An 8,544-nucleotide genomic window follows, 5' to 3' on the forward strand; every position below is an offset into this window, starting at 1 on the left:
AAGATGATTCGGGCCAAGGAAATCCTTAGAAATAACATTCATGGACACTGTCTTCAAACTGGAAACCAAGAAATGCAGGCGTTGCAATAGATCGAGCACTTTACGCACCATCCCGGGAAGAAGTCTCCCAGCTCGGCACGGATGTCGTAGGACAATCTTCCTTGGGTTCTGTGCTCCTCGAGCAGACCTATCCAGACCAGGGGGAGCATTTGGAGGCCGCTGAGATGGAAGGAGACACATTTGCTGGGAGGAGGGAGGCTTTTGATGAAGCCACTGGAGGCAGGGGTGAGGCAAGGGGGAGGGCAATATTTCATCACAGCAGCACGGAATCGTCCAGAATTTAATCCTCATCTTCTAAGTGTTTTCAGTCATCTTCGCTGATTCTCAACCAAACCAAGGGCCTCTGCCCAGGCTGGTTCCACAGCCTCAGGGTACACGAGCCCTGCCTACCGTCCCAGGCCAACTCGGCAAGTAACTGCACAAAGAGGAATAAAAGAGACTTAGCAGAGAAGAGGTGGAGGCCAGGGTGGGGTGTAGCTGTTGGGAGGGCTAAGGAGAGGCAAGAAGTCACAGGTCCCCGAGGAGAGGCTTCTCAGAAAACGGTGGCGTTATGAGATGTCCCACAACCTGCCATCTGCGACCTGGTGACCGGGGAGGGGAGCTGACATTGTGGGTTCTGGCCTGAGTCGGAGCCCGAAGGCAGCAGACTGATACACCAGCTGGAAGACGGGCAGGGAGGGGGTTCTCTCTTCCTCGGCTTTGTGTTTCCCTGAGGACTGGCTGAGCCCTGCCCACGGTGCAGAGGGCAATCTGCTTTACTCAGTGTGCACGTCCAAATGTCCGGACCCCAAAACACATCACAGACACGCCCCGAATCACATTTAACCAAATATCTGGGCACCCCGTGGCCCCAGTCGAGTTGATGATTAAAATTAAGCCCCACAGGGCAGGGGTGATACCCAAATAACAACAAAAACTTACCTACAAATTTACCCCCTAATGATACATGTGTTGTATATACATGTATGGGTAGATAAATGAGTATAGGAATAGATGAAACGGTGTCATAATTTAATATAACACAATAAATCATTTTATCAATGGGAGTTGATTTACCATAAGAGTTTTCTGGCTTTTTGTTTTCTGAAATCGATTTACTGATGTCATCAAAATGCATCCTGCTAGCAACTGACTGACCATTGACAGAGGTGATGGTAAGGTCAGTCACTACTGGCAAATGCAAAATAATTTTCCATGATTGTTTAAGTTTGAGGAGGATCTTTGTTACAGAAACGGTTTGGGGGTTGTCCAGAGCGCTTTAGAGGCCGAAGCAACATTGGGATACATTTCTGATAAAAGATTTCGAAGGGTAAATTCTTACTTCCATCCAGACCTAATGACGGATGCGGAACCTATTTTCCCAACAGGTGTAAGGAACCCCCCACGCCAATGGTGTGTGTGATGCTGCGGGTGAATGTGAACGCAGGGGCCTTTGACTGTGTTCTCAGACTGTCTGTGGGGCAGGTGGAGGTCTGGCTTCACGGATTTGTATATAGTTCAAGTGGCTGTTTGCGCCTCCTATCAGTGTGTCTTCAGTTGTAAGGAAAACTTAATTCTCTAATTGTGGTCCTTGATCGTAAGTGGTCCTGCAGAAGCTTCTTGCGAAGAGCACTCCATTCGGTGCGATGATGTTTACACTTCACCTCCGCTGCTAAGCCTGTGGGTATTTGCTGTGCAATGTCATAGCCCTTCTTCGAACTATGGATTCGAAACTCTTGGAAGAAACCCCGGGACTCCCCTGAATGCTTTAGCACAATTGTCCACGAGTATACTTCTGATCTGCAGTGGTTTCCTGGCAAAATCCACAGTCTGAGCCGGGAAGTGCCTGTTCCGGGTCCATGCTGCCCCTGTGAGGATCCCCTCCCTCTCCCAAGGTCTCTGCCGCTTTCTCAGTCGCCACCAACAAAGCAAGCCAGGATCCCAGCCCCAGGCTCTTGGGACGGGCGGGACTGCCTCGGGCAAAACAAGGTGGAGCCACCCTCTGCCCACACACATCTCCAGATTTCACTTAAAAAGCACAAGTGCAGGGACGCCTGGGTGGCTCAGTCGGTTAAGCGTCCGACTTTAGCTCAGATCATGATCTTGCAGTTCGTGGGTTCGAGCCCCGCTGTCCTGACAGCTCAGAGCCTGGAGCCTGCTGTGGATTTTCTCTCTCTGCCCCTCCACCGCTTGCTCTCTGTCTCTGTCTCTCTCTCTCAAAAATAAGTAAACATTAAAAAAAATAAATAAAAAATAAACAAAAATACAAGTGCAGAGAAAAATTATGAATGACATGAGGCTAATGGCAGGGGCACCTTAACCCAAGAGCCTCGGGACTGCCCTGCCAGGAGTGGCCTGCTGAATGCAAGCTGGGGAAAGATGTCCCTGCCTCCACCGGGTGTATTCGGAGGGTGCCAGCTGGGCGCTGGAATATTTGAACATCCCTCTGGGGCGCCGTGTGGACACCTGCATGGCTCCTTCCTTGCAGGGAAAGGGCTGATTCCAGAGCTGCATCACCAGCCCCTTCTCTCCAACCGATGGACGTGCGGCTTCCTCACGCCGGCGGGACGGACTGGTACCCCGTTCTCATCCCAACACCTCGGCTCAGACATCGGCAGAGACACTCTCTCCATCACCGCTCGCTTTAATTGCTGTGCCTCTGCAGTCATTTTGCACATACTGTGGCCGAAACCCTGTACAGTGAGACCCTGCGTTTCTGACGGTGAGAAACTTTGACCGGGAGAATAGCCGTGGAAGGAAGGAGGGCAAGAAAAGGTTGATGTTTTAGGGCGACTCTGGGCCAGTCAGGGTTGCAAACATAAAATTATAAGCATGAATTATATTGATGCATGTGAATGTCTCCAGGGTAATTGTATCGATGCATCTTCGTGATGCATGCTCTGTCGCTGAAAAGTATCATTATACTTAATTAGAAACGAGATTAAACGAATTAGGTAAATGAATCTAGAAAATTGGAGACAGCCAAAAGAACGTCTTGGAACTGCCGGGTATGTGCACGACTCTTTGGAACGTATCTTCACGAAAACAAAGCCTTGGGTCCTGCCGTGGACACCGGTGCTTGAAGACCTTGTATGTGGGTGAGGGTGACCACACCGTCGGGGACCAGGACGGTGCTGAAACGGTGAGCTCCGGGGTGCTGGCGGGCACACCTGGTGCTGGAGACTAGCTGACAATAACGTCCCTTCGCGGTAAGGTCCTGACCCTGCCCTTGGCATCGTGCCCCTGGGTTTGCGGTAACACGCACATTTTCTAGGCAGCACCCTAGGGAGGAAGACTTTTTGTGATCATAATCCTACATTTCTGAAAAGAAAAGAGAGATTTAGCCTTTTGCAGGAAATGATCGTTTCACACAGTCCTAAACCATGCATTTTCCCCCATCGCCTTAGTTTGAAAATAGTCGGAACACAGAGAAGTGAAAAGAATTGCAGAGTGAATGCTTATGTAACCTCCACCCCGCCTCCACCATTAGCATTTACTACACTGGCTTTTGGGAGCACCTGTTCATCCACGCTTCTGTCTGTCTGTCCAGCCATCAGAACACCACGTTTCTTTTTTTTTTTTTTTAATTTTTATTTTATTTAAAAAAATTTTTTAAATGTTTATTTTTGAGAGAGAGCGAGAGAGCGGGGGAGGGGCAGAGACAGAGGGAGACACAGAATCCGAAGCGGGCTCCAGGCTCTGAGCTGTCAGCATGGAGCCCGATGCAGGGCTCGAACCCACGAACTGTGAGATTATGACCTGAGCCCAAGTCAGACACTTCAGACACAGAGCCACCCAGGCATCTGGTACACCACGTTTTTTTGGATGCGTTTCCAAACAAGTTGCAGACCTCACTCCCCTTCACCCCTAAATCCTCTAGGGTTTCTGTCGTCACTGAGTTCACTATTTGTTGTCTGTTCTGTGTTATTTGCAGTAAAGGTTACATAGAATAAAAATCACAAATCTTAAGAGGACCTTTTAATGTTGCGACAAACGCATACACTTATATAATGCAAACCCCCATCCACAGGCAGAACTCTACATCCCTCCAGAAAGTTCCGTTGTGCTCTTTTCAGTGGCTTCCACCCCCACCAGCGGGGCCAAACTTCTCATTTTCACCACATTTTGATCGGTCCCTTTTCCTCTTTCTCATGCAATTGAATGAGAATTTTAAAGACTTTGCTTTTAGACCAGCAGACCTTCGGTATTCCATTGGATACGTTTTTATTGTCTCGTATTTCTGCCCAGTTTCTAGTGACCACAAAGCAAATGTCTCCAGACAAACGTCAAGGCCGATCTTTGCTGTCCAGAGGAGAGAGTGCCATTTCCGAAGGGAGGCAGATCCTGGCAGAAGGGAGCAGGGCTTCTCCCCTCCAGGTAGCCTGAAGGTTTAGGAGAGAAAAAAAACCAAAAAACAAAAAACTAGGCAAATGCATCTGTTGAACGCTCCCTGAGGGAAAATTCAAACAACTCTGTCTTTTCATTTATCTGTGACTCAACAGTATTTCCTTTCCCTCAGGGCGCAGGACAGCAGAGCCTTTTTCTTCCCTATTGTATTTCCAAGGAAGCATTTGCTACAGACAACCCAGCTGTTCTGCATGTGGCACAATTTAATCAGCAAGAATGAGATGTTCCAGAATCCAGGGCTTCTGAGGCCTTGCCGCGTGAGAACAAAGATAGACTTCGCCGGGGTCATTTCCAGGGGGCCGCGCGGGCCAGACCGGGGCCCAGACACAGCGGCGAGATGGCACATGTGAGCCTCGCTTGCTCAGCCAAGTCACTGGAACTGGAACGTAATCCAAAACCGTTGGCCCAGAGCAGGGCTCACAGCCGTTAATCAATCCTTGCTCTGCCGTGAGGAACAAATATCAACTCACTTTTCAGGCCTTTATTCATCCATTCATTCCGAACACTTACTGCCTTTTATCCCCCCAATGATCTTTTCTCTTCCTTTCCGCCGTGATGGAAACGAGAAGCCTGGAGGTGACCCCCGGCGCCTTCCTCCGCCCCCGCGGCCAATCCCAGGCTGACTTCGGCAAGCTAACCTCCTTACCGTCTCCAGAATGTGCTTGTCTCTGCTCATTGGCGACAGAAATACCACTGAGTGTCCACGTGTCCCAGATGTCACTTGTGCTCAGCGATACTGTGGTGCCTGAAAAAGTATAGCCTTCTTGCCTCCACGGTGAGGATTTTCTGGGGAGGAGGGGAAAAATGAGCCAAGAGAAACAACAAACATGTTGGAGCTTACATCATCCTAAGCGTTACGAGTAAAAAATTCAAAACCAAAGGGGTGCCTGGGGGGCTCAGTGGGTTAAGCACCTGACTCTTGATATCGGCTCAGGTCGGGATCTCACGGTTTGTGAGTTCGAGCCCCGCGTCAGGCTCTGGGCAGACAACACGCAGAAGGGCAGACCCTGGCAAGACACCTTCCTGTCACCGAGCATCACTCCCCCAAATGGTCCACCAGGATGGGCTGCCACTCAAAGTCTCGCCTCCTTCACGCTGAACTTTCTGAAATGCAAACTCTACCCTATCGGTTTGCCCGCCCTCCTGCCATTCCCATCAAAACACCCATGGCTCCCTATTGATGTTGCTGTTGGGGAAACGTGACATGGCAACAGGCAGCCAGACGGTGTAGGGCCGCCCTCGAGTTCCCCTCCAGCCATGTGCGACAGCACACCCTCCCACCCCGCGGGGCCTTCCACCGCGGTCCCACCCACCGAGCTTGCGCACTTCCTCCCAGTCAATTCTGTTTCCTCCTTCAGATTCCAAATTCCTCATCAGAACCTCAGGAAAGCCCCCTCCCCCTCCAGCCTACTTTTCAGAATCAAATGCCCCAATTACGTGTTTTCAGGGAACCATGGCCTCTTATTACAGGCCTTCTCGATCTGGCAATTCTCCATCTGATTTAGCTTTAGTTGATTAATGTCTGTCTATAGATTCTACGTTTATAAGTGGAGCGCCCCCGAAAGGGCACTCAAAACATCATTTTTTTTACATTGTTACACGGATTAATATAATCACAACTAACTCGCATGAATTTAAAAGTTGTCAGCACGGAGAAGACATTTCCAACCACGGGAATAAATGAGGTCGTTTTGGGAGATGACAGGCAGAGTCAGTCCTGGGCACGGGCGCCGTGGTTCCACATGGACAGAACCCGGAGGAAGAGACTCATCCAAGGACACAGAAGAGGACAAGCCAGAGACGCAGGGTGGAAAGAGAGCAGCGCCTCAGGCCAGGAACAGAGCTCTCCTCATCTGAAGTCCAGGATCAAGGTGCTGGCACAGGTAGTGTTCGGTGAGAGGCCCCTGGTGCCCAGAAGGCCATCTTCTCCCTGGGTCCTCAGGCGGTGGAAGAGACAAGACCTCCCCGGGGTGTCTGTTATAAGGGCCCTGATCCCATCGGGGAGGTCTCCCCCCTCCTGACCTACGCACCTCCTGGTGGCCCCACCCACCTCATATCATCACATTGGGGTGAGGTTTCAACACAGGAGTTTGGTGGGGAGACAGTCTACAGCAGATAGCGCTCTGAGGTTGAAATCCATCCAGATCAACTCCATTTTAGGAAATACAGTATCAGAGGAAAATAACTTAAAACAAAAATCTAAGACTCACAGACACACACACAATGTTTGGGAAAAGTTCCTGGAAGACTTTCTAAGTTGTGTGTGTGTGTGTGTGTGTGTGTGTGTGTGTGTGTATGTGTGTTTGAGACAAGGAGGTGACGAGCATCAGTAAATAATCCTCGAGTCTCTGAAATGTGTGCTCTATCCACTGCTCATAGAAGGTGTCGTTTTGTTTTGCCTTGTTTTACATTTTTTTTTAAGATTTTGCTACTGCCATGTGTGGATAAAATACACGTTTTGCAAATGTAGCAAGTTACCTTAAGTAATTGGAGAAGAATTCTAAGATGGGGGGCCTGGGTGGCTCAGTCGGTTAAGTGTCTGACTTCGGCTCGGGTCATGATCTCACAGCTCGTAGGTTCGAGCCCCGCGTCGGGCTCCGCGCTGACGGCTCAGAGCCTGGAGCCTGCTTCCGATTCTGTGTCTCCCTCTCTCTCTGCCCCTCTCCCGCTCGTGCTCTTTCTCTGTCTCAAAAATAATAAGCATGGAAAAAGATTTACAGAAGAATTCTAAGACAGAACTGAATAAAAATCAGGTAAGTTAGTACATAGTAATCTTTATAAATTTTTTTTAAGTTTATTTATTTTTGAGACAGAGAGAGACAGAGCATGAATGGGGGAGGGGCAGAGAGAGAGGGAGACAGAATCCGAAGCAGGCTCCAGGCTCTGAGCCATCAGCCCAGAGCCCGACGCGGGGCTCGAACTCACAGACCGCGAGATGGTGACCTGAGCTAAAGTCGGACGCTTAACCGACTGAGCCACCCAGGCGCCCCAATAATCTTTAAAACCCAAAACAGACAGGATACACACAACACGACCCTTGGTAAATATTTCTGAAATAACTCTTATTTCCTGCAGAAAATGTTTTGTATTTAATGCAACGTGGAAAATCTAAGTTTTTCAAAAATAGGCCAACAGTTTTCATGACATAGCAGTTTGGTGTGTCGAAATAATATATCTCTGGCTTTGCTCCCAGCCTCCTTGAAGGAGCCTTACTGTCCCTGAGGTAGCTCTGGAAATCCCAAGGGCATACCCTCCGGACTCTTAGAGACTGGTCGTTACCTGCCAGTGACCAGTGAAGACCCCAGAGCCATCATTTCCCTGATGTTTGCCACCAGATCAGCATTTCTATCCGTCTGCCCCACCTCCCCATGCCCGGGGTTGTCTATAGCTCCCTGCACGGCTGCCCGCACCAATTTTGGGCTCTCAGTGTTCAGAAGGGTCTGATAAAAAGACCTTTTGTTCGCAATCACTCCTTCATCGGACTGATCGCACTGGAAACAACCTGGGCTCGGGTTGGAGAGCAATCTAAGCAAAAGATACCCTTTCTGTACCCCAAATGACAACCTCCAACCCGCACTTACCAAGGCAAATGACGAGACAACCCTCTTTGAAAGCAATTTCTCGGATAGTAAGGCCTTTCAAAAACAATTTTCTCTGCAAATCTGAGGCCGACAGCCCCTGCCGCGATTCTCATAGACCAGCACAACGTGAAATGGTAAAACCGGCTTCAGTGGGAGGTGAGTCCCCCACACCAGCCCATGATACATCAGTCAGCAACCAGGATTGGGTACAAACCTGACCAAAGCAGGTAGCTGGCTGAGACCCGTGGGAGGGGGGGTGGTGCTAAGCCTACTCTTTCTTCCCCTTTCTATAGCTCTCCCTGCTGGCCCGCCTAATGTATTACGACACGTTTGAACATAAACATAAACCAAGGCTGTATGCTATCGTACAATTTTGCATCTCTCCACACTCAGGCTGCCTTAGGTTGCCGGTAACTTATCCTCACGTTGTTAAAAGAAAAGACAAAGCTTTGAAAATTCCCTGAGCCGACAGAACTCATCTGGTCCTGCAAATAAAGCCGAATTTAGCTTCTCCGGC

General features: G+C 49.6%; 1 long non-coding RNA gene across 1 annotated transcript; it reads right to left on the minus strand.

Annotated features, from left to right (window-relative positions):
• Positions 1-3,681: 3,681 nt before the first annotated feature.
• Positions 3,682-8,298, minus strand: LOC132663725 (uncharacterized). The gene is made up of 3 exons (XR_009603244.3): positions 8,028-8,298; positions 5,093-5,232; positions 3,682-4,888 (listed from the first exon to the last, which is right to left on the minus strand). It is a non-coding gene; the product is annotated as an uncharacterized LOC132663725 (long non-coding RNA).
• Positions 8,299-8,544: the final 246 nt, after the last annotated feature.

This window comes from Panthera onca, chromosome D4 (assembly GCF_046562875.1).
Source record: "Panthera onca isolate mPanOnc1 chromosome D4, mPanOnc1 haplotype 2, whole genome shotgun sequence".
NCBI lineage: Eukaryota > Metazoa > Chordata > Mammalia > Carnivora > Felidae > Panthera > Panthera onca.